The following is a 26,584-nucleotide window of genomic DNA, read 5'->3' as shown; positions in this document are numbered from 1 at the left end:
TGATCAGAGGTGGCCACCCTGGGACCATCCAGGCCACACTGAGCCCCATTACAGGCCCTCATCACATACGCTTGAGATCACAGGGCCACTCTGAACAGGAACGCGCCTCTGGCTCACCACAGACTCTGCACAGAGTCTTTAGTTTACAAGGGGAAAAAAAAAATCAAAAGAACCAAGATTTAAACAACAGGAACTATTCTGCAGGTGGGAGACACTGCACAGCTCAGCTAATCCTGGAATCAGACTCTTGGAACCGAGCACCGAGCAGTGCAGCCACGGCCCACGACCCACGGAGACCAGGTGGACAGGGCTTGTTGCTGCTGCTTTAATAGAAAAAAAAAGTGGCAAATCTAAGGCTTAGTTGGTGGGGCCAGCATCATCTCAAACGCACACTGTTAGAGGAACTGCAAGGTTCCTGCAGCTGGGAACCGTGCCAGCCCAGGACCCGCCTGGAGCCCAGGAACCTGTGGGGAGCGGGCAGGGGGACCAGTGGGCCAGGGGGAGTGGGATGTGCTGGGGGAAAAACATGGAGCGACGCGGGAAAGACGGGCTTCACTGGGAGGCAGCTGTCACAGGGCTACATAGTTCTAGAGGCCCCAGGGGAGAATCCGTTTCCCTGCCTTTTCCAGCTTCCACCAGCCACCCACAGCTCTTGGCTCTTGGCCCCTTCCTCTATCTGCAAAGCCAGCCCCAGCACTGCACTGCGTCTCTCTCAGGTCACAGTGCCACAGGACTGCCAACCACTGGGAAAGCCTCCTGCCTTTTAAGAAGGCACCCCTGGTCCACCCTGCCCACCCACTTTCCCCACGTCATGGTCCTCAGTCTTAATCCCATGGCAAAGCCCTTTACTGTGTAAGGTATCACAGCCATAGGCTCCAGGGACTAAAACCGACATCCCTTCTGGGAGCCCCTATCCAGCCTGCCACAAGGATGAGCTGGATTCCACAAAGCTAGAGCCGAGCGTTTCCAACTTATGGGCGCACAAGCCCCACCCCTTCCCCACCACCTGCCCACTCACCCCTACTTTCACCCCACCCCCCACCCCCACCACCAGGGCAGCTCACTGGCATTCTGAGGCTCACCCCCAGTGCCCCTGACACAGGAGAGGCGGGGAGGGGCCAGGAAGCTGCCTCAGTTCAATTCAGTTCAGTCGCTCAGTCGTGTCCAACTCTGTGACCCTATGGATGGCAGCACACCAGGCCTCCCTGTCCATCACCAGCTCCCGGAGTTTACTCAAACTCATGTCCACTGAGTCAGTGACACCATTCAATCATCAAATCCTCTGTAGTTCTCTTCTTCTCCTGCCTTCAATCTTTCCCAGCATCAGGGTCTTTTCAAATGAGTCAGCTCTTCACATCAGGAGGCCAAAGTACTGGAGCTTCAGCTTCAGCATCAGTCCTTCCAATGAATGTTCAGGACTGATCTCCTCTAGGATGGACTGGTTGGATCTCCTTGCTGTCCAAGGGACTCTCAAGAGTCTTCTCCAACACCACAGTTCAAAAGCATCAATTCTTCAGCACTCAGCTTTCTTTATCATCCAACTCTAGAGTAATCTTCCCTGGGGTCCAGTAACGGTTAAAGACGCTGCGCTTCCAACGCAGGGTCGGGTGGGGGGCAGTGGGTTTGATCCCTGCTGGGTGAACATGCTGCATGGGGTGTGGCCAAAAAATTGAAACAATAATCTTCCCTGACAATTCCCCCACAGGCCAGAACATCTGGGCAGAGAGAAGCCAGGTGCGGGAGTCACCCAGATGGTGGAGAAGGAGGGTTACTGAGCCCCTCCTCCAGGCTACCATCAGACACACCCGAGTTCCCACGCAGAGCTCTGACGCCTCGGAGAAGTTAGTTAACCTCTTTGGGCCTCTCAGGACCCTCCTCTGTGAAATGGGATCCTCCCCAGCACCCACCTACTGCAGAGGGTGCCCGAGGAGACAAAGGAGACCAAGCGTGGAGCCAAGTGCAGCTGCCCCTTGTCTGTCCCACCCATCACAGCAGGCCAGGAGGCCTCAGAACCACACGAGCAGAGGACAGAAATGGCCTCAACTGAAGTCTTTTTACACTTACGAAATCCACCAGGCCCATTACAGATGAAGCTTCTGCTACATCAGTCAGGAAATGAAAAGTTACGGGTCTGGTATAACCATAAATCACCCACTTGTGAATACATATATAGTAAGTCATTAGCGCTAATGCCATCTGCAGAGAACGCCACCCGGAGAACCAAGTCCTGCACAGTTCGGCTCTGAATAGCACCATTCTCTCCTGGAATAAGACAGCGCTCCGGGCCAAAATTGAGTCCTGGCTGAAGGTGAGAGCACTTACACCCACAGATGACTCTGGTAAATTGGTTCCTGTCCAGTCTTACAACAAAAATAAATCAGAAAAAAAAAAACCTTGAGCCCCAGCGTTACCAAGATAACTCACGTGAATATAATGGCACTTTCACATACCCTCGCTCATATAATCCTCATGACAGCCCTCTGGGGTCAGGATCATTTCCGGAGGCTCAGAGCAGTGAAGGGACCTGCTCTGGGACTCACGGGGCCAAGAAACCAAGAGAGCCAGCATCTCACCCACCACCAGCTGTCACGTAGAGAGAAGCAACTGACCCAGCACCCCAACCCTGCAGCTCTCCCCTAAAAGCCTCCTGGTGAGCTGCCTTACACATTTGGGGGTAGCAACTACTGTGCACAAAACACCCATTTGGAAACTGCATCTCACATGACGTAGAAGAATACTAAGTACTTCTCTAACTCTTGGCTGTGACTGCCAACCCCAGGGGTCAGGGGGAAGGTGAAGCTGGATGGCAGGAGGACATGGATGACAGAAGCCCTGTCACATGCGCACAGGGTCTTGGGCCACAGGGAAGAAGGGCCCTGGCCCACATCCCATACGGGCTCATCTCCTTGGAGGATGCTGTCGTGGTGAAGCTCTTGCCCTCTCTCCCTCTAAGACGTGGAAAGTGAAAGTGAAATTGAAGTCATTCACTTGTGTCTGATTCTTTGCGACCCTATGGACTGTAGCCCCCCAGGCTCCTCCATCCATGGGATTTTCCAGGCAAGAATACTGGAGTGGGTTGTCACTTCCTTCTCCAGGGGATCTTCCCAACCCAGGGATCGAACCTGGGTCTCCCGCATTGCAGGCAGACTCTTTACCATCTGAGCCACCAGTGACGTGTGCTCCATGTCAGAGCCAGGGTCAGCCCCACGTGCTCCAGACACCCAGAGAGCTGGCTCCAGCTTGGGGAAGGAAGGCGTCCCAGAGGAGCCAAGGCCCACTGCTGAGCCAAAGGAACAGCAAAGACAAATAGCTGGAGGCCAGAAGGTCTGTCTAGTCAAAGCTTTGGTTTCTCCAGTAGTCATATATGGATGTGAGAGTTGGACTATAAAGAAAGCTGTGTGCCGAAGAGTTGATGCTTTTGAACTGTGGTGTTGGAGAAGACTCTTGAGAGTCCCTTTGGACTGCAAGGAGATCCAACCAGGCCATCGTAAAGGAGATCAGTCCTGAATATTCATTGGAAGGACTGATGCTGAAGCTGAAACTCCAATCCTTTGGCCACCTGATGCGAAGAGCTGACTCATTTGAAAAGACCCTGATGCTGGGAAAGATTGAAGGCAGGAGGAGAAGGGGATGACAGAGGATGAGATGGTTGGATGGCATCATTGACTCAATGGACGTGAGTTTGAGTAGACTCCCGGAGTTGGTGATGGACAGGGAGGCCTGGTGTGCTGCGGTTCATGGGGTCGCAAAGAGTCAGACACGACTGAGCAACTGAACTGTACTGAACTGAGAAGGGGATATATTTGGGGGATGGCAATGGTCCAAACTGGCTGGAGCCCAGGGTGGACCTGGGGCAAGAGGCCACGGTAGCCAGTGGCCCCGGCTGGAAGTCCAGAACGTTTGTCAGAAAGCCAGGCCAGCTTCAAAGTGCATGGGGAGAGGGGAAGAGAGGCAAGTGCTCTATGAAAGACAGAAGGTATCAAGAGAGACCACCCCAAGTCTCCCCAAAGAAACCAACCACTCATGTCATAAGTGCTGCTGCTGAGAAGGAAAGTGAGGCCCTCACGCAGGGCTCCACAGGTGGCAACCTGCCTCTCTCACCCTCTCCCCTCTGATTTGCACCCTGACAGCAGCAGGTAGAGACAGGGTGGCTCAGGGCACAGAGGCAGAAGGCAGGCAGGCCCGCATCCACCAGACCACTCACTCTTGGCCCAAGAGTCCTGCTGAAACCACCTGACCTTCACCCCCATATCCAAAGAAGAACATGTGTTTGTCACTCAGTCATGTCCAATTCTTTGCAACCCCATGGATTGTAGCCCACCAGGCTCCTCTGTCCATGGGATTCTCCAGGCAAGAATACTGGAGTGGGTTGCCATTCCCTTCTCCAGGGGATCTTCCCAACCCAGGGATCGAACCCAGGTCTCCTGTGTTGCAGGCAGATTCTTTACAATCTGAGCCCCCAGGGAAGCCCCACATACAGAGTGGCCATCAGAGCTCTGAAAGCAGGACCCACCACAGGGTTCCAACCATCTGCTTTAGGAGCCTGAGGAGGACGGGGTCACATGCCAGCCTCTTTCAACACATGCTGAAACCAACCTCCTACCTGCCCTGTGATGTGCTGGGGCGACTGGGCAGCATTTGCTCAGTCCCCATGGCCAGCAGCCCATAAGGCAGGGAGATGCCCTCTGCACTCACTGTGAGAAGCAACCTCAAGAGCACATGGCTTAGGAAATTCACCTGTACACCCCCAAGCAGACCTGGGAGGGAGGCTGTCTGCTGCCCCTGCTGCCTCTATGCTTGTTCCATCCAGGATGTATTTGGGGGAGCCCCCAGCAAATACAGGCACCGAGGCAAAGTCCTGCCACCACATGCCCATGGCAAACATCCAACTTCACCCCCTCGTATTCTCCTGGGCCTCACCTCACTTTCAGGGGGCTCTACAGCAGGTTAGACGTTAGTGCAACAATCTATCTCCTGCACAGAATTTTAAAAATCCCCAACTGCTTCATTTCCCAGGAACCGCACCCCCAAAAGTGGGAAAAAGGCCAACGCAATCTCATTCCACAAGAACCCAGATCACAGCCCTGATTTAGCTGGGAGAGTGGGACTGTGGGGCAGGGACAGTGAGTTAGGCAGCTGGCACTTGAGTGGCCCATCCTGGGCCTCCTCCAGCCAGGAGAGCTGATGCTTAACACACACCTGCAGTTCCAACTCATGAATTCCTAAAACCAAGCATGGTGAGAAAGCTTCTCTTTTCTCCAGCGAATGTTGGCAATTTGATCTCTAGTTCCTCTTCCTTTTCTAAACCCAGCTTGGACATCTGGAATTTCTTAGTTCGCATAATGCTGAAGCCTACCATGCAAGATTTTCAGCATGACCTTACTAGCATGGGAGATGAATGCAATTATCCGATAGTTAGCACATTCTTTGGTACTACCCTTCTTGGAAATTGGGTTGAGGATTGACCTTTTCCAGTCCTGTGGCCACTGCCGGGTCTTCCAGATTTGCTGACATAATGCATGCAAAACCTTGATGGCATCCTCCTTTAGGGATTTGAATAGTTCTGCTGGAATTTCATTGCATCCACTAGCTTTATTAACAGCAGTGCTTCTTAAGGCCCACTTGACTTCACAAAGCTTCTCTGCAGGACACACCAAAAGAAACACCATGGCAGCTCTGGGCCCGGTGCTGGCGACTGAGGCCTGGTCAACCTGATGCTGGCAAGGGAGGCCTGCTGGGACCCCCTCTGAGCAGTCCAGTTCTGAAACAGGTGCAGGGAAAGGTCAAGAACCTTGGGTTCCCAGAGGCCCCACGGAGATAGCCCATCCTGGCCCAGCACCTCAGAGCTCACATCCATCCTGGTCTGGCCTCCTGGAGCCAGAGAACTTGGACAAGCCTCCCTCTGAATCCCCGTGTCCTCATCTGTAAAACAGAGGTGGCCCCAGAGAAAACTCCCTGAGAAATGTGATTATGGCAGCCAGTGGGTTAAAAGCACCGAGTTCAACCCAACAACTCCCCACCCTCCACACACACACACACACACACACACACACACACACACACACCCCAAACAACACAGAACAAACACACACACACACACACACACACACACACACACACACACACACACACACACACACACACACACACACACACACACACACACACACACACACACACACACACACACACACACACACACACACACACACACACACACACACACACACACACACACACACACACACACACACACACACACACACACACACACACACACACACACACACACACACACACACACACACACACACACACACACACACACACACACACACACCCCCCAAACAACACAGAACAAACAACACCCGGGCAGTTATTCACCATGATGATAAAGAATCCCATTTTCACCAAAGGTCAGTTAGACAGGTGAGGAAGGAACAGCAAAGGTTTCTTCACCCTCCTCTGCCAAGGTTTCTTCACCCTCCTCTGCCTCTCTGGGAGCCCAGACCTGAATACCAGATCACTGGAGCCAGAGTTCTGTTGTCGTGGCAACCAAAGTCTTAACAACTTTGGCATTTCCACAACCTGTGATTGATCCAGCTCTCAAAATTAACATTACAATGAAATGGCATTTGCATTTAATTTATTTTAATTGGCTTTTATATATCTAAACGTCTTGGTTTCACCCTTAATAATAACAGGGTGAGTGAGTTCTGAATAGTGTGACCCTTTAAACAGCAAGATGAAAGCAAATAATTTAAAATTTTTGTGTTTGGAAAAATATTACACTGATTTGCTAGAAGCACCTTTTTGCTTAATTTTTCTCTTTTTCTGAGAGGACAGCAGGACCTTCTGCATGTTGAAATTCATCAGCTGAAATTCAAACTGTTTCTGTATCACATTTAAAAATTAATGATTGAATGCTTTTGGTGCATTAGTGCAAGGTGTGGGAAGCAGCAACAACAGAAGTGTATGTGAGTTCCATGGGACAGTCTTTTTTTTTTTCCCTCATTGATGTACCCCTCATGCCTAGAAGAGTTCCTGGCACACAGTAGGCCTGAGTTAACCATTTGTTGAATGAGTGTGTACGTACGTGTTCAGTCGCTTAGTGGAGTCTGACTCTTTGCAACCCCATGGACTATAGCCCACCAGGCTCCTCTGTCCATGGGATTTTCCAGACAAGAATACTGGAGTGCGTTGCCATTTCCTCTTCCAGGGAATCTTCCTGACCCAGGGATCAAACCTGCATCTTCTGTATTGCAGATGGAATCTTTACCACTTGAGCTACCTGGGAAGTGAGGACCAACTCTCATTACCGAGATGAAGTGTGTATAGCACTCAGCTCGGTGCCAGGTACTTGAGCTTTTAGTAATACTATTTTCATTATTATTGTAAGTGAGCTGAGGCTGTTGCCCCACAGGCACTGCTGGGCCTAAAGATACAGGCACAGGTGGGAGAGTAGGGACCTCACCTGGGGGTCAACACCTGGAACTGCCTCAGGCACCCACCACCTGCAACAAGCCCAGCTGCACATCCATCTACCAGAAGGGCTGCTTACAGGCCTGATGCAAAGCCCAACATGGACCAGACTCTCTAGTGTGCTTAGTTGTGTCGGACTCTTTTTAACCCCATGGACTCTAGCCCATCAGGCTCCTCCAGGCGAAAGTACTAGAGTGGGTTGCCATGCCCTCCTCCAGGGGATCTTCCCAACCCAGGGATCAAACCCAGGTCTCCCGCATCTCCTGGTGGCTCATTACCATCTGAGCCACCAGGAAAGCCCAGACTCTCTAGACCACGAATGTTTGATCTCTGTTCTCTGGGCAATTCTGTCTAATGGGAAGAAAGACATGTTTGTTTGTTTGTTTTTTTAAACTGCGGTCCCCCCACCTCCCCAGAGATGCTCTGACACAGACAAAAGAGTCAGGTGCACAGGGAAAGGGATCAACTGACATGAAAAGCCCTGCTCGATTCTTGAAGGATGTGTGGGTGCCTCCTGGGGGAGGGGGCAGTCAGGGATTCCCAGCAGAGAGAACGGCAGGTGCAAAGGCCCAGAGGAGTGAATGGTGACAAGGACCTGCCAGTCAATGGAGTTCAAGACCTCACCTGGTGGATCAAGGGTTGGTCAAGAGGCCAGGCAGGGTCGAGGGTCACAAGGAGGGCTTCTCAGGCCATGCTTAGCATTTGGACTTTGCAAGCAAGGATTTGAGAGCGTGGAACAGTGCAGAGAAGGCTCATGCTGGGCTGGAGCTGGGGGGTGGGTGGGTGTGGTGGGGTGTGGGGAGAGGCTGGGTCAGGAGAGCCACCAGAAACTGACCATCACGCATGCAGGTGGTGAGTGCTGCACAGATGGTGAAGCTGGAGAGACTGGGATGCACCTGGGGCATCTTGATGACTAACTTAGAGACCAGCTTGAAAGGATGGAGGGAAAGGGAAGCTGAGAAGGGGCTAAAATGTCTCCCAGCCCACCCCCCACCCCCCACGTATCTGAGTAGCAGTGGTCTGTCTGGGGGCTTGGGAATAGTAGATTCTGTTTTGGACATCCCATCAAAACAACCTAAAACCCAACAAACTGTGGCTTAATCAAGAAAGGCTTTTCTTTGTGTCCAGGGCATGGGCAGCAGTTCAAGAATGCCATCAAGGACCGAGAGTCTTCTTCTGCTCCACCCTCCTTAGCTCATGGATTTCAGCCTCGTGATCACAGGATGGCTGCCCTATTTCCACAAATTACATCTGCTTTCCAGGCAGGAAGATGAATGGGCCAAAAGTTTCCTGTCTTGGGACTCGGGCTGTTTATTTAGGAAGGGAGCAGGGATAGGAGTGTAAGCCAATGGCCTTGAACTCATCTCATCGGCCAAAACTCCCTGGGTTCTCCGGGCTGGAAGGTGGAGCCTCTCGTTGTCCAGTCTCTGAGCACAGGGGCCCTCGTATTTGCTATTCGCTGTGCTGCCGCCCTGCTCAGCTTCCACGTGACCAGCTCCCTCATTTTTTCCAGTCTTTGCTCAAATGTCACCTTCTCATTAGGCTTTCTCTGATCACTCTACTTAAAATTTCATTTCTTACCATCCCTCATCCATACCTCTGGCCCTTCACTAAGCTTATTTTTTCCACACCTCCTTCTTTATCTTCTTTCTGGCTGTACCATATGGCTTGGGATGTTAGTTCCCCTTGGGATCGAACCTGGGTCCTCAGCAGTAAAAGCCCAGAGTCCTAACCACTGGACTGCCAAGGAATTCCCTCTTTCTCCACCCCCCCCACATCTTCTATTATCACTATATTATACTAAGTTACCATATTTTATTATGTATACACTATATTATACTCTGGGCTTACCAGGTGGCACTAGTGGCAAAGAACCCACCAGCCAATGCAAGAGACATAAGAGACATAAGAGACATGGGTTCGATCCCTGGGAAGATCCCCTGGAGGAGGAAACGGCAACCCACTCCAGTATTCTTGCCTGGAGAATCCCATGGACAGAGGAGCCTGGTGGGCTACAGTCCATAGGGTTGCAGAGAGTTGGACATGATTGAAGCAACCTACCATGCATATTATACCATATACTACAATATTATGGCATTATGCTACATACTGAAAGTTTACATATAAACTTTAGTTTACATATAAAGTAAACTTTAGTTTACTTCTCCTTGTGCCCAGCTAGAAACATAAGCCCTGAGAGCGCAGGATTTCCACTGGATATTCTCTACTGCAGAGTCCGGCACACAGTGGGAGCTATGTGAATGAATGAATGAATGAATGAGGGTCGGCTCGTGAGAGAGCACCTTTCCCGACCTAGGTGCAAAGAAGCACAGGGTGGGAGAGAGAGGCTGGGATGCCCACCATGGGCCTCCAGCTGCTGATGCTGGGACAGGGGGTGGGGTGCTCTGTTTTTGTGAGATCAGAGGATGCTGAAGCCAAATGGGATGAAGCAAGGAAGGAAACTGCCAGGTGTTTGACAAGACCCCGGGAGTGCAAGGAGCTTTCTACACAGTTAACCATCAAGCGATTGGCTTTAGAAACTATGAGATGGAGAGAGACCCAAGAATAGGCATGAATAGAATTTTTTCATGTATAAAATTATGATAAGCAGACTGATAAAGCACTGTTCCACATTCTGGAAAATGCTCATGAATAAAAACAGCTCAAAGAAGTCAGCAGCTATGTCATCCCTCCAACAAGGCCCAGCCCCCTCGCCCTGTGGGACTGTGAGCGTTGTTCAAGGCCCTGGTTTGGCAGTGGGTGACAATATAAACCAGGGCAGCTCAGACCAGGACCCCCCCTGGCTTCCGGGTGCCTTGGGTCACAACCTTAATATAAGAGGCACAAGGGCAGGCCCACCACCATCTTGCTCATCACTGTATCCCCCAGCTTGGCATATGACATAGAATTATCGAACTAATTTGTTCAACTGTACGGGGCAATCACATTCACACAGAAGAGAGCATTCCTAGCTTTATTAAAAGATTTTTTTTCCAGTTGTTGTTTCAGGATGGGTATTCCTTCAATGCATTTTAAGCATTTTGATAGGAAAATAGGGTTATACAGCATTATAAATTAAGCAAACAGAACAAAGGGCAAAATTATGTCAGAAATCCCCTTGTAAGCCAATAAAACATCGGACCTTTGTTTAGAAAAATTTAATTCACAAACACAATTTTAGGAATATCACAGAAAGTGAGGTTTATTCCTTCTCCAGGACAAATGAGATACCCAGGAAACCGGGGGGACACACCCGGTCTCCATGGTAACCCACCTGTTTCCAGTGACAGGAGAGCTTCCTTCCTGCTGCCCTGTGGAATGACACAATAACCTAATGACTGGCTTTCAAAACTAACAATTTCTGAACACAGGAGCAGGACTAATTTTTAAAAAATATGATTTCCTCATGGTGAGCATCCTGAAATAATTAACCAGATGTGCATGTAACTTTGCTGACAATTATATTTTTTCTCAAGATCATAAATATGGACACTAGATTATCCAAGAAACTAGAAGCCGGCACTAAGCAAGTAGCAGAGGCAGCCTCTGATTTCTCACATTTTATAGCAATATTATTTGCCTAGAGAGACAGCCCAGCCCCCAAGCATCCCTTCCCTTCATTCACTCTGAAATTAATCTTTCATATTAGCCAATTTCTCTGATGGCTGGCTTTGCCTTCATAACTTTCCACTGCTGACTCAATATCCTGGACTCAGACAGATAAAATCCCTGAAAAATGATGGGAATAACAGCCTAAGAAGCCTTTTGGAGGGACGCCATTGAAAGTCAGGCATGGCCCTAAGAAGTAATGAGATGGCCCTGCTCACCAGCCCATAAATACAATGTGACACAATTGACACAGTCAATCCAATGTGAGCCCAAGGTCAAGTCAAGTCAAGTCAACCCAACATCAACCCAAGTCCAAGGCTGGAGCAGCAAAGGCAGGGGGCAGGGGAAGGAACATCCCCGGGAGTCCTTCAATTCACAGCTGAAGACCAGCAGTTCCACTCTGGGGGAGTCAGGAAGGAAGAGCTGGGATGGGGTACCAAAAGAGTTATTTTCAAGAACAGGAGCTGAAAAACATCAGCCTGAGAGACAAGCAGTAAAGGAGATTATTCCTGGAAGAAGGCCACTACATGAACACTCGGTGATGAGAACAGAGAAGGAAAAGCAGGGGCAGGTAGGTCCGAGGACGTCAAACCACTTCATTAAAACACCCAGTGTCAACACAGCAGGACGTTCGAAGCCTCTGTCCAGGTCAAGACACAAAGTGAACGCCCAGATTCAAGCAGCACCTGCTAGATCATATACAAACCCTATCCCTGTCATATTGAAATGGTGAATTCCTTGGGAGACTTGGAATGATTTTTTTTATATCCAAGTTAATAGAGTTACTCAGTATTGAATTTAGATGAGATTAACAAATTCTAATAATGTAGTATGATAAATTTCCATTAATTCAAATCATCACAAGTATGGAATTTATGGGTTCCAGCCAGTCTGACTATAAAGAGAAACTTTGCTAAGCAAATTAAGAGGATAAACAAGGTTATCAGAGGAATGCGTTCTTGAGGCTCCTTTTTAAAACCTTTTTTTTTTTTCCCCAATTGCAAAACAAATATAGGCCCATGGGTGAAAATTTAGAATGTAGAGCAACACAAAAAAACAGAAAAGAGAAATTCATGATCTCACGGAGCTTCCCGGGTGGCTTAGTGGTAAAGAACCTGCCTGCCAATGCAGGGGACATGGGTTCGATCCCTGGGTCAGGAAGAGCCCCTGGAGGAGGAAATGGCCTCCAGTATTCTTGCCTGGGAAGTCCCATGGACAGAAGAACCTGGCAGGCTACAGTCCATGGAGTCACAAAGAGCTGGACATGACTGAGCACACACGCACACATAATCCCACCAGACTCGACTACTGTTAACAGTTCAGCAGATTTCCTTTGCTTCTATTTTCTCTGATCTTTTTTTCCCTGCTAAACATAATGGGAATAAAGTTGTCTGCAAGTTCTATATCTTGCTTTCCAGCCCCGTATTTAGGAGACATATTTAAATTGCTTGTTTTCAACCCCTTTAGCAAACACCTACTAGCTTACTATCAGAAATGTGTTCATTTCAAAGAATTCTCTGCAACTCATTAAAAAGACCAATTTGAGGTGAAAGCCAGTCAGGAGTTTGCATCAGTACATACACTCTCATCTGAAAATAATACAGTCACTTGTCTTCTACAATACTCCCTACTTCTGACTTCTCTCTGATTCACAGTTAGTCAAAACAAGAAGCTCAGTTCACCAGTTTCTTAGATGGTGCGTGGCATGACTTCCCAGAAAAAAATAGAAGTGCCCCATTACACCCAGGGGGGCAACATCTACATCCTCTAACTGGCTTTTCTTGCCAGTGTGTCCTCTTAAAGGAACTGTAAACAGTTCCCAAGAAAGGCCCAGATCTAGAGCCTACGATCTCAGCTCAATTACCAACCTTTTTCCGCGATCCCACAGCAAATACCCCGCTGAAATCAGGCTCGTCCTCAGTACCAAGAGTCCTTGTCTTCTTAACCTCAGTTTCCTTAAGACATGGCACCATCCCAGGCACAGGAAGTTATAAAAAGGGCTTGAATGGATGGATGGATGAAATACACAGACGTCCTCTCCCTAACCCCAGTACCTTCTGCCCGACCCCTTCCTTCTAGTTTGTGCTCCACAAATGTGTTCTTTCGTATTCTCAGTCTCTCTGAAAGGTCTCACATAGCAGCTGCATCTGTCTCCTAAGAGGTTTTTGTTTGTTTGGAGGGAGGGAGGGGGCTGAATCTTCCTTGCAGTGTGTGGGCCTCTCTAGTCGGGCGTATGTCCTGAGACATGTGGGATCTTAGTTCCCTGACCAGAGATCGAACGACATCCCCTGCAGTGGAAGCGCAGAGTCTTAACCACTTGACCACCAGGGAAGTCCCTCATATTTACATTTTTAAGCATTTTGTCCTGGTTTGTAGAGTTGGCAGAGAATTTAGAGGCTATCTAGCTCCGAGCTGCTTTGACAAATGAGGAAACTGAGATCTGGAGAGGAAAAACCGCTCACACCAAGTGAAAGCCAGACAATAACAGGATTGGGGTGGGGTGCGGTTTCTCTCCACCAGCCCACGAAGCCTCAGTGCCTTTCAGACCACTGTCCTGCAGTTTTCCTGAAAGTGTAAAACACTTGCCACCAGAGACCGCAGAGAAAGCAGCATGAGTGCACTGAACCGCCCAATCACACATTCGGCCTGCCAGGAAGGCCCCTTAGCCAAGGTGCTAAGTTTTAAATAATTCAATTCACTCACCACCCTACAGTTGAGAGAAGAGGATGATGGTTCAGCCACACATCTGGACATCCACTGTGTCCCAGCCTCAGTGCCAGGAACGGGGGCGCCACGGAGAAGAAACTCACAGGTCCCCACCTGCAAAGAGGCCCACTGCCCGGGCAGAGGCAGACAGCTCGGTACTCAGTCTGCGAGGTCACGCCCTGGAGACGCTCATCAGCAAAGGACCTGGAGAACACACCTGGGAGCCTGAGCTGTCCTCCCAGGAGGGGCAAGGGTGACAATGGCTCCCCACTGGGCCTAAAAGAATGAGGGGTGAATCAGCCAAGGCCCTCCAGTTAGACCGATAAGCATACACCTTGTATCTTGTGCACGCACACACATACGTGTGTGTGTATGTGTATGCACACACATACACTAGTCCCCCTTATCAGAGAGGGATACATTCCAAGATCCCCAGTGGATGCCTAAAACTGCAGTCAGTACTGAACCTTATATACGCTCTATTTTTTTCCTATACAAATACTCCATGATAAAGTTTAATTTATAAATTAGGCACAGTAAGAGATAAACAATAACTAATAATAAAATAGAACAATTATAACAATTCACTAGAATAAAAGTTTTGTGAATATGATCTCTCTCTCTCTTTGTCAAAATATCGTCTTATACTATACTCATCCTTCCTGTGATGACATGCGATGATAAAATGTCTACACAAGATAAAGTGAGTGAATGACAGAGGCATTGAGATGTTACGTTAGGCTTCTACTGACCTGATGATGTGTCAGGAGAAGGGCCATCTGCTTTGGGTGGTCCTGGATCACTGAGCCAGGGAATCCCAGGGGGACAGAGTGGGACAGCGTGAGATTGCATTATGCCATTTAGAATACCACGAAATGCAAAACTGGGGAATTGTGCCTTTCTAGAATTTTCCATTTAACATTTTTGGGCCACAGTTGAGCATGGGTAATTGAAACCATGGAAAGTGAAACCACAGATGAGGGGAGACTACTCTCTATACATGTATAGATTGGTTCATTATAGAAATTGGCTTACACAGTTTGAGGCCAAGACGTCCTAGACTCTGCCATGTACAAGCCAGAGAATCAAGACAGTTAGCAGCTCAAGTTCAAAGGCCCAAGAACCAGGAACACTGAAGTCCAAGGACAGGAGAAGATAGACATGGCTAGCTCAAGAGAAAGAGCCGATTCTTCCTTCCTCCATCTTTCTGTTCTACTCAAGCCCTCAGTGGATTAGCCGATGCCTCCCCACATTGCTGAGGACCGTCTTCTTTACTCCATCTACTGAATCAAGCGCTAATTTCTTTCAGAGACACCTTCACAGACATACCCGTACATAATGTTTTACCAGCTACTTGGGCATCTCTTAGCCTTGTCACATAAAATTAAAAAATAAAATTTAATCTGACACATAAAGTTAATCATCACAGATGAGATCTTTCTAAGCATCTTCCCGATTAGTTATTCTCCAAGGCCACTTTCAGAGTAACATTCCATCATCCACTCATTCGGGGGCTCTGTGCCTATCATCCTGTCATTACTCTCTTCATTAACCCCCTAATAGGAGGGGGCATCCCCCAAAGAACAGCTAATATAAACGGGCTAGGAGCTGCAGCAGCCAAAGGCTGGGAAGCAATGCTGAGACTGAGTAATGATGATGGTTATAGTGATGCTAGTGATCATGATTGTGATGGTGACGGCAATGGTGATGGTGAGGATAAGGATGATGTGGTTGAACCAGAGAGCCGGCAACTGGCCCAGGACAACACATGGGGGAAGGAGCTATGAGTAGGGGGAACACAGTGAGACCTTGACCCTGCTTGAGTATCCCCGCTCCAGAGAACCTGGAATCCCTTACCCGTGCTACACACCCCCCCCCACTCCCACCAACAACGCTGAAAATAATTCCCAAATGCCTAAGTTTTCACTTTACAGCTGGCTCTGAGAACCATCAGCCAGGCCATAGTTTTTAGGTCAGGTAATAGTGAATCACTGAGAACATATGCTAATAAAAAGCCGAAATCCTTTATCCTGTCTTTAGAAAGAAAGAAGAGGAAAACGCAATCCCCAGAGAATAAGAAAGCCTAAGTTCTGGCCAGCAAGAGAGCGGGGGCCTCAGCATCTATCCCAGGCCTGCCTGTGCCTTTACTTACCGGGAGGAAGAAAGACCCCCAGATGAGCTGCAGCAGCCACTACGTCCTGCCTCCCACCCTTGGACGCTGTGCCAGGCTGCCCAGGCTGCGTCACCAGTGGTGGCACCAGCACCGGTGACTGAAGGATCTTTAATAAAGCCTGGCTCCTGCCGCCGCCCCACTCTCTGGGAAGGGCTGAGACGGACAGAGAGGGTGAGCCTACCACCAGTCCTGTTTCCCCTCCTCTTGGGTGACAACGCCTCCCCCCCACGACTCAGCCACACCCATAAATACAGAAAATTGCACGACGTTGTCACGATCGTCTTGAAACCCAGGTGATTGATTCGGAGAGGCTCTCACTTCTCTAGAAACCCAGGTAATTGATTCGGAGAGGTTCTCACTTCCCTCCAACAGTAGATTACACAGCAGAGAGGAGAGAGAGGATGGGAGTGACAGGGAAGGGTGGGGAGCTGTTGTCAATTCTGTTTTCTGGAAAAGTCCTGTTAAAGCACAGGAAGGAAGCAGAGACCTGAGCGTTTTGCTGATGGAGGGAAAACGGCGCTGTGATCCACACCCATGGCTGCTCGGAAACACAGTCATGCCCACGTTGCCGGGAGTCCCCTTCAGCCCATCAGCACCCACCTGTCCAAACTAATAAATGCTTTCCAAGTGCCCCAGGGGGAAGAGAATTGGGGGGGCGGGTGTGTCTCCTAATGGCTGCGGAAGAACCGGCAGCCCTCCAAGTTCAGGGTCACCGTGGCTGCATCAGGGACCCTGAGAGACTCTACAGAAGATGCAAGCTGAGACAATCCAACGTGGCAGCTCCCCAAACGCCAAATCATGACACCCACCCCCTGCCCAGTTCCCTTCCACACACATTCACAGGCTCTCACGTCACATGCCTGGTGACCTCAGTATGGGTCAAAATGTGCCTAAAGAAACCAAACTTGGAAAGAAATCCTCAGTGCAAAGGAAGCACTACAGCCTCCTCCATTTCTGCAGACAGATGACCAGCCCGACGCAACAGGTCTTCCACATCCAGGCTTCATGAGATTGTCTGACGGGGGCCCCAGAACCCCTTCTTATTTCTGAGTAAGTTCAGGCTCAGATAGCCTCACTCGGCCAATAAACCACAGAGCAGAGACAGACTGGAACCCCCATCTGCCTGACCCCATCCCTGGTCTTTCCACCTAACCCCACCCCGACCCCACCACCTGACCCCACCCCCGGTCTTTCCCCTGGGATATTCCTGCAACAACCCCGATCTCTCAGGAAGAAACAAGACACTGCCACTGTCCACTGTCAAAGTTCCACTGCAAGACCACTTGGCCCACGTGGACCCATACACACTGGGTACACAATTTCCGTGTCTTGGGCTGCACATTTGTAAAATGAAGTTTCCTTCTTCAGCTCCTTTCTTCAAAGAACAAAAATGACACAAGAAGAAACTTCTGAAACACACAAAGTGTGAAAACGCACGTACTCTCTCCCTCCCCCAGGGCCTCCCTCCATCTACCGACCAAGAGATATCTCTGCACGTCTCACACTCACACTGAGTCACTCCTACCTGGTCAGCTGTGAACTAGGTATGAAGGAGTCTACATTGCTTGAGAGGCGATGGCAGGAAAAACTGCAGCGCAGCACCTAACTAGCAAATAGGCATGGAAAAGAAAGTAATTCTTGGTTCCTCTATTTTCTGCTTTGGGCATTCTCCCTCCACGTTTTCATTTTAAAAAATGGGTTTGATCCCACTTGCCTCACATGTACCTGCTGAAGCAATCCGGGGCAGCAGGGCCTCACAACACAATGACACACACTGTATTTTTTTTTTTTAATATTTATATTTATTTATTTATTATTGGCGGCACTGGGTCTTCATTGCTGTGCACAGCATGGGAGGGTGGTCTTTCTGTGGTTGCAGAGAGTGGAGGCTACTCTCTAGTTCCAGTGCATAGGCTTCTCATTGCAATGGCTTCTCTTATAGCACAGTGCAGGCTCTAGGGCACACAGGCTGCAGAAGTCGTAGCACGCTGGCTCAGTAGTTGTGGCTCATGGCCTTAGCGGCCTGGCGCAGGGGCGATCTTCCTGGACCAGGGATCAAACTGGTGTCTTCTGCATTGCAGGGCAGATTCTTAACCGCTGGACCACCAGGGAAGCCCACCCTGTACTTTAAATTCCAATACTTTGCAAGATACTCAGGAGTTTACACAAGAAACTTAAGGGAGGCAACTTCATTTAGGCCAGCCAACATGCTCTGGGCCTCCCAGTGCCCGGTGCTGTGCTAGGTGACAGACAAGGGGCTAGTGAGACCTGAAGCTCCTTCCAAGAGCTCCCCAACCCCCAGGGAGAGAGCACTGGCTTCTTCAGAAGCCAAATCTAATTGGAAGACTCCAAGAAGGCCTCCCGGAGGAGGCCCTCAAGCCAGATCTACAAAGCTAGGAAGAAAAGGCAAATCAAGAGCAGAAAGCCAGAGGGTGACTGCCCGGGGCCAGGGGTGGGAACAGGGAGTGACAGCTTATGGGCATGAGGGAGCCTTCTGGGAGAGGAAAACATTCTAAAACTGGATTGTGGTGGTGTTGCACAATTCTGTAAGTTTACTTAAAAGTATCAAATAATACACGATTTTTGGCTGCACAGTGAGGCATGTGGGTTCTTTAGTTCCCCAACCAGGGAGCAAACTCTTGCCCTTGGCAGTGAAAGCATGGAGCCCTAACCACTGGACCACCAGGGAAGTCCCACCGAACAATACACTTTAAATGGGTACACTTTAGGGTATGTAAATTATACCTCAATAAAGCTGTTAATTTAAAAAATCTTTAAAGACTGAAGTAGGAATTTAGTGGATCAAGTCTGGCTGGGAGGAGAAGGAGGAGAAGGAAGACCCTGTCCACTGGCCTGCCTCACCCTTGAAGTCCGACCTCCACCCACTCTGGGCTCCCACCTGCCTCCAGAAACACCTGCAGCTTTAACAGTGCTTCTCCCCAGGCCTGGGGCCAGGGCAGGAGCTGCCCTCCAGGCACCTGTCAACTCCACCAGCTCATTGGATGGTCTCCCCACCCCACACCCGCAACCAAGCTCTCTGGACAGGGATGAAGCCCAGGCCCAGCTTTCAGAGCCAGGCTTGGAGCAAAGCTACAGGAGGTGTTTAACAGGGCTTACTGAGGAAGAGAATGAACCTGGGGGGTGGTGGGGGTGGAAAGGAAGATGATGAAATCGAAAAACTGACCTGAGGACAGCGTGCCTGCAGCGGAGGAATACAAGCCGAGCTCCAGCCTGAGGGATGAGGCTTTGCTGGGTGTGGGAAGAAGAGGCATGGGGGTGAGGAGAGGGGTGGGGCAACAAGTGGCTGACCCATTAGATGGGTGGAGAAAGAAGGGAGAAGGGCCCAGAAACACAGTGTAGAGTGGGAGGCTTGGAGGGGCTCTAGGCTCTGCTGTGATGTGTGGTAGCACGGAGCACTCCAAACCAGTCCATCCTAAAGGAAACCAATCCTGAATACTCACTGGAAGGCCTGATGCTGAAGCTCCAATACTTTGGCCACCTGATGCAAAGAGCTGACTCATTGGTTAAGACTCTGATGCTGAAGGATTGAAGGCGAGAGGAGAAGGGGACGACAGAGGGCAAGACGGTTGGATGGCCTCAAGTTCACGAACTTGGGCAAACTCCAGGAGATGGTGAGGGACAGGGAGGCCTGGTGTGCTGCAGTCCATGGGGTTGCAAAGAGTCAGACACGACTTGGCGACTGAAAAACAGTGAAGTATGAAGCACAGGCAACATCATTGGGTCAGAGCGGTGGAGAGTTCACCGAGGTGACCACAGGTGCCCGACCAAGGGGACACCTCCCTTGCTGAAGGGGACACACAGCAAGGGAAGACTAGCTAGGACAACAGGGTATTCAGGCAATTGGGGAAGACTTCCCTGAGGGGAACAACACATCCCTCAAAGCTTTCTTCCTGTGTCCAGAATCATGGCGGCTTTATCCAAGGAGTAAGAGTTGAACAGTCCTGAGTGTTTCTTAGCCAAGGGTCAGAAACCTGTCACCAGCTCCTCAAAGAAGACTTCACATCTAATGAGGCAGGCCCACCCCAGTCTCCTAGCTTCCTGCCAACCTGAGTTGCACCTGAAACTCTAAAAAGAAACAAATACCCAGAAAACACAGCAGCTGGATTAGCAAGTGGGGGTGGGGGTGAGGGGTGCACTGGGCTTATGAAGGACTATAAGTACAGCAAGTGAAAGTCGCTCAGTCGTGTCCGACTCTTTGCGACCCTATGGATTGTAGCCTGCCAGGCTCCTCTGTCCGTGGGCTTCTCCAGGCAAGAATGCTGAAGAAGGAAAGAAAAAAAAAAGAATACTAGAGTGGGTAGCCTAATCCTTCTCCAGGGGATCTTCCCGACCCAGGAATCGAACCAGGGTCTTCGGCATTGTAGGTGGATTCTTTACCAGCTGAGCTACCAGGGAAGCCCCTCTGAAGGAAAATGAAAAGGTAAAAAGAAAGCATCTTGGCCACCCTAGTGCAGCAGGGGAGGGAGCCTGAGACCTCTCAGAAAGTGTCTTTAGTTAGTCACGCATCACGAACACCAAGATGTAAAGCTTTGCCTCTGAAATTCAATTTGACTTGAAACGACACGGCCAAGGCGAGGCTCTCTGAAAGGATTCACTGTGCTTTTCAAATGATTTTTAAAAAAATTCTTTCGACTTGCACCTTGCTCAGTGCCTAATACATGTTCCACCTGTCAAACCCTATGAATTACCTGAAGTTACATGAAATCCACATGAGTAGATTCCAACGCATTTTTTTTTTCTTCTTTTTGGTGGAAAGTGATTTGAAAGTTTTTTTTCCATGGGGCAAGTGGCACTGAAAGGCCCTAAGTCTGCTTTGCTGTCTCCACACACAGTTACCATCCGTCATCCTGATTGGAAACTGAGCCCAAAGGGAAGAGGATAAGACCCACACGAGATGCACAGATGCGCAGCCTTGTGGCAGGACATGAAAACATAAGGAACTCAACGAGACTACAGGAGAATGGTGAGTCCCAAAGCAGAGCGTGATTAAGCTTCCAAGGGCTCTCTTTCCCCAGCACAATGACATCAGGGGCTGACAAACTAGCAAAACACACATAATCTCCCATCAAGTCTGGGCTGGCAACTCATAAACTGGAAGCGTCAACCTGCAACAAACAAGCATGGTTTAGGTCTTGCTGGAACACTATATTCTCATACAAACCCAATCCTCAACCTAGATAAAATGTCAGCTGCCAAGAGGCTTACTCTCTGGTGCCAAATAAACTCTGGGGCTCCTTATTAACGTAGTATCCTGGATTATCAGACCGTGGCACTTCACCACTTCCAAAGGGGCAAGGTAAGGTCTTATCGTAAGTTTGGGGGAAGGCCTGTTAGAGGAAGGGGAAGACAGACTACTCCGATGCACAAATGCTCACCATCGTATTTCATGTGAATGCTGAAATTCTGCGTGCGGAGCCCTAAGGGCGGGGGTTGCAAGCCCTGGATGACAGCTCTATCTCTGCACCAGACAAAACTCCACAGAAGCTCCAGGTAGAAAGGGGGCTTGGTGAGTGCAAGGCCCGGGCTAGGGAGTGTGGGCCAATGAGACCCCACTCCTTGACCTTCTGTTTTTCTAATTCTGCACAGCCTTGCGGCCAGAAAGGGACTTTAGGAGAAATCCTGAAGGAATTCGTTCAAGCTTTTTATTCGTCTTGAGTCTCTCTCAGGAAGGGCTTGTTGAAAACGAGTGGGTCATTGGCTAGTGTTGGGGCAAATCTCTGTTCTTCTGGGCATCTGACTCCCAAAGTCAGGTCTCCCAAATTATTATCACACATTGATGTATGCTTCCCAACTTAGAAAAATCAGAACACAAATGGAGCGGGAAAGGCGAGAACATGGCACCACATCCCACCGCAAGTGAGAGGCAGAGTCCCTGGCCCTTCCTTCCAACACATTATCCAATAAAACCTCAAGAGCTCGGTAATTACAGGCGCTTTCAAAAAGTGAAACAGAAATAGATCTAAGTCCATAACACTGGCTTCCTTAAGACAAAGGGCTGGTTTTAACTAGAGGGGGCGGGAAATCCCAGCTTTTGGTCTGTCTGAGCAAAGTCAGACTGATTTTTTTTTTAATATTATTGTTGAAATCTGATTATGGGGATGAGAATAGGATTCAGATCAAGAGCCCTCTTCTCCTCTAGGATATAAAATCTTTTTATGGAAACACGAAAAGCAGGTTGCATTCTAAGTGTGCTCCTGACACCAACTGAGGATGACAAATTAGCTTATTATTCGGTTCCCCTGGCCTGCAATCACTGTGGAGATCTCCGGGCTTGGGTCCCAGCGGAAAGCAGACCAAAGGAACTGAGCCAAAGGTTTCTGCTCCTGTGTCATAGAAGCCTGCAGAAGCTTCCTTGAGAACACCAGTCAAGAGCACCGGACACTTGAGAAGGCACCCGGACCCAAGCGCAGCCCCTGCCCACTCCATGCCAGCGTTTCATTTTGAGAACCACATGTACCATGAGGTCAGCTGCTCCCTTAGTGAAAGTTGTTTTTTGGGTTTGTTTGTTTTTTTCCCGTCTGAGAAAGGTCCTGAGAGGAAGAAACCAGAGATGCAGGGGAGGAATCCAGGGCTATGGCAGAAGGTAGGCGGCAGAGCAGCCCTGGCCAGCTCGCCCCGCTGGGTCTGAGCAAGCGCTCTGGTGTGGCTGGCCGGACTCCTCCTGAAAGCGAATGCTGGTTAGAGCTGCGTGCACAGTCACTGCAGTTCAATGAGCAGCAGGTTTGACACTAAACACTAAAAATTAAGGCGTGGGACTAGGAAAAAAGAGTCCCACGCAGATCCTCAGCTTCCTGCACAAGGCTGATCAAAGGGAGAAGAGATTGGGGTTTGGGGGGGAGGGTGGAGAACGTACGGCGTTTGATGCCAGCGCCCAAGGCAGGACTCGCCGTCCTGACAATCATGTTCCTCTAGGGGGAATGGATGTTGGCGGGGAGGAAAAGGGGGCAGCCTTCCGCGTGACCAGGCCTGGTCAGGGGTGCCCCGGCAGCCCGAGATGCGTCTTCGCGGCGAGTGCCATTTTCTCGCCTCTGGGCTCCCAGATGGCAGATCAGCACGCCCCGGGGGAGTAGGCACTTGTTGAACAAAAGGGCTCCTGACTCCCGCAGCCTCTGCTTTCGGCCAGGAGAGGGACCCCCGCTCGGGCGCGCCAGGCTTCGCGGCCGGAGAAGGGCGGGCGCCCGGCGCTGAGCGCTCCTGCACCTTCCAGGCGGCGCCGGCCCCGAGCACCGGCGGGGAGAAGGCGCCGCCGGCCGCCTAAACTTTCTCGGTTTCGCGGTTAAGTTACGGCGGCGGGAGAAGCACACGACACGGGGCTGGGGGTGGTGGGGCGTGTGGAACAGGAGCCTCTCTCACGATAAAGGGGGAAAGAAAGGATTTTTTAAAAGTGAGACGCTAATCCAGTTAACATAACCCCTACTGTGTGCCCGGCACTCGGCGGAGCGAGAGCGAGCTTCAGTGTTTCTCATTTTAACCGTCACGACAGACCCCCGGGTGGAGAGGGAACTGTCCCCATTTGATAAGAAAACCGTGATCCGGGATGGTGGCGTATCGGGCCCAGGTGGCGCGGGCGAGAGTCTCCGCGATGCCCCAGCTCCTAACTCCGCCGCACGGCTCTGCCCGCCGCCCCTCTTCCTGGGAAGGGGCGAGCAGATGGCCGCCGCGCCGGCCCCCTCCCCTGGCCAGAGCGCACACGTGGGCCGCGCGGACCTGTCCCCGGGCGGGGGTCGACCGGCTGTCCCCGAAGCCCGTGCTAGCCACCCCCCACCCCCGGCCTCGGATCCCCGCTCTGTCTGTAGCTCCGCACTGCGCCTGCCGGCCGGGACCCGCGCGGCTCTGCGCTAGGGTCTGGTCCGCCCACGCCCACCTTGCCCATCTGCACCCCCACATGCACAGCCACTCACACACGATACACACTCCGCGCACCGGTCCCCACCAGCAACTGCGCCCCGACACGATTCCACAAACGCAGCCTCAAAATGTGCCGATTCCAGCTGCACACACGGATGCCCCACGAGGACACGCCATTCCAGGGACACACCGCCGTACTCAGTCAACCACAACTCCACAGCGCAGAGAAACACAATCACCGCCGGCACACAAGCACACACGCGCGAGCACACACACACACACACACACACGCAGAGAGCCCGACCGCAGCACACGCCCCGCACCACCCGCAGCCCAACCCCTTTCCTACCTGCTCCGTCGCAGGACGCGATCTGCCGAGCTCCCCGAACCCAAGTTCCGCGCCGCCGGCACTGGGGGCGGGCACGGGCCGCTGCGAGGGACTGGCGCGCCGAGGCCGGGGAAGGGGTGCCTAGGAGCGCGGGCCTCCGTGCGCCCGCAGCTGCCGCGCTGGCCCTGCGCTCATCGCCTCGCGGAAAGACAAAAGGCAGCCGGCAGAGAGGGAGGGAGAGAGGTGGAGGCGCCCGCGCGTCCGCAGAGCCGCCAGTCCGCCGTCTGCAGTCGCCGCGGCCCGCCCGCCAGCCCCGGGAAGGAAGGGGACTCGAAGGCGGGGCCCCCAGGCGGGGGCCGGAGGCGGGGCCCGAGCTCAAGTTTCCTGCGGACCCGCCCCCGCTCGACCACGCCCCTCCGTTTAGCCCCGCCCACCAACCCACGCCGGTCCCGCCTCTAACCCCGCCCTCGACTCTAACCCCGCCCCGGCTCTAACCCCGCCCTCTTCTGGCCCTGCCGCGCCCCGCCTCCGCCCTCTGCACGCTGGCCCCTTGCTGCCTTGACCCGGTCCCACCCCTGCGTGGATCTCGAGGCAGGGGGCAGAGCCAAGCGCCAGCTCCGCCTTCCTAACCTTTGGCCCCTGGCCTGAGAATGTGGGAGAGGCCTGTGGGGGCGGTGCCCTGGAGAGACCTGCCCCGCGTCCTCCAGGGTTCTCTGCCAGGAACTGCGGCCCCGGTGGCCCAGAGGGGGGAAGAAGCCTCTCAAGTCGCCCCAGGCTGCCAGCCAGGCCCCTTCTGGTACAACCCCCCTGCCCGTCCCGTAAGCAGATGGCACTAGCCTTCCCGCTCCTGGTTCAGGGAAGGAGCCCGGGGGCCTGGCGGAGGGAGGCCTAGGTTCCAGTTGTGGTTGCCTTTGCTGACTCGAGGCCGTTTGGACAGGTCCCTTGGACTCCTTCGGGCTTCCCTGGTGGCTCAGCTGGTAAAAGAATCCGCCTGCAATGCGGGAGACCTGGGTTCGATCGCTGGGTTGGGAAGATCCCCTGGAGAAGGGAACGGCTACCCACTCCAGTATTCTGGCCTGGAGACTTCCATGGACTGTACAGTCCACGGGGTCACAAAGAGTCGGACAAGACTGAGCGACTTTCACTCACTTGGCTTGGACTCCTTCAGCCCCGGTTTCCCCACCTGTAAAATGGACAGGAGCAGGCTTCTTCCGGCCCCTCCCTCCCTGACATTCTGTGGGTCTTCGGTCTCTGCTGAAGAAGGGGGCTTAGTTACCATCTCATCCTCTGGGCTAAGAGCCCCTAGGTCTCAGGGGGAGGCGGACCCGTGTTTCCTGCAGACTTTTCCGTCTGCCTGCCATGTGGTGAGCAGCTAGCAGGCAAAAACGGTGGTCTGTGCCTCCCAAGGCCCCTTGCCAGTGGCTTCAGAAAATCTGGGTTCTAGAAGAGCAGATATGCATACGCCCCCACCTCTACCATCACCGCCCACCCCAAACATCCTCGAAGAAAGGTAACCACAGAAACAGCCATAAATATGGAGCTGGGCCTTAGTGTTAGGCAGAGACAAACTGTCTTCCTAGCGTCTCCAGGGGAAAACTCAAATCTCCATCAAATCCTCCTCCACAAAATCATGGTGAGTGGAACCCCCACCACGCAGGAGGCTGCAGAGAGAAATGGTGGTGGGTGGCTTTGGGGGGAATTGGCTGGTGGCAGAGGGGCTGACAGGCAAGTTGGTCTGAGCCCAGACCCCTCTTTCTGCAGGCAAATGACAAAACTGTACCCAGAGGAAGTAAGTCTCTTAGGCGGCCCTGAGTGAAGCCTTAAATGCTGCAGGAGGGCTCGCCCTGGTGGTTCAGTGGACAGGATCCACCTGCCAGTGCAGGGAACACGGATTTGACCTCTGGCTCTGAAGGATTCCACATGCCACCAGGCAACTGAGCCCGGGAGCCTCAGCTACTGAGCCCACGTGCCACACTTACTGACCCCTGCCTGCCTGGAGCCTCTACTCTGCAACTAGAGAAGCCACTGCAATGAGAATCCCATGCACTGCCAGAAAGAATAACCCCAACTACTCTTCCTAGAGAAAGCCCACGCATAGCAACAAAGACCCAGTGCAACCAAAATAAGTAAATAAATGTTAAAATGCTGTAGTGACAGCAGGAACAGTACCGGGCTGTGGTGACATCATCAGAGCCAGCTGTGGTACCCAGGGTCTCCATCTTTCCTTCTCCGCAGAGACCAGAATCTTTACAGGCCTCTCGCCTAGCTTCTGTAGCTTCGGGTGTCTCTTGGCTTGTAGGTGGCTGTCTTCTCCCTGTATCTTCACATCACCTTCTCTCTGTGTGTCTGTCTCTGGGCCAGGTTTCCCCTTTTATAGGAACCTAATCAACTACAAAGACCCAATTTCCAAATAAGGT

At 51.5% G+C, this 26,584-nt stretch overlaps 1 protein-coding gene and 1 long non-coding RNA gene across 8 annotated transcripts in view; one reads left to right on the top strand and one right to left on the bottom strand.

Annotated features, from left to right (window-relative positions):
• HPCAL1 (hippocalcin like 1) overlaps window positions 1-24,482 on the bottom strand; it is a 115,103-nt gene extending 90,621 nt beyond the window's left edge. For 5 of the 7 annotated variants that reach the window (XM_081596485.1, XM_081596487.1, XM_081596484.1 and 2 more), the window contains exon 1: window positions 24,189-24,482. The gene's annotated coding sequence lies outside the window, so the exon portion shown is untranslated. Of the gene's footprint in view, window positions 1-1,064; window positions 1,584-23,924; window positions 24,073-24,188 lie in introns of those variants that run through there. The other 2 variants (XM_081596494.1, XM_081596486.1) reach the window with 2 other exon arrangements.
• Window positions 15,517-26,333, top strand: LOC145547289 (uncharacterized). The gene is made up of 4 exons (XR_014083699.1): window positions 15,517-16,304; window positions 20,824-20,954; window positions 22,326-22,454; window positions 25,929-26,333. It is a non-coding gene; the product is annotated as an uncharacterized LOC145547289 (long non-coding RNA).
• Window positions 26,334-26,584: the final 251 nt, after the last annotated feature.

The sequence above is a fragment of the Giraffa tippelskirchi genome, chromosome 4 (genome assembly GCF_054371585.1).
Source record: "Giraffa tippelskirchi isolate mGirTip1 chromosome 4, T2T-mGirTip1v1.2.pri, whole genome shotgun sequence".
Taxonomy (NCBI): Eukaryota; Metazoa; Chordata; class Mammalia; order Artiodactyla; family Giraffidae; genus Giraffa; species Giraffa tippelskirchi.
This window is presented reverse-complemented; position numbering and strand designations above follow the sequence as displayed.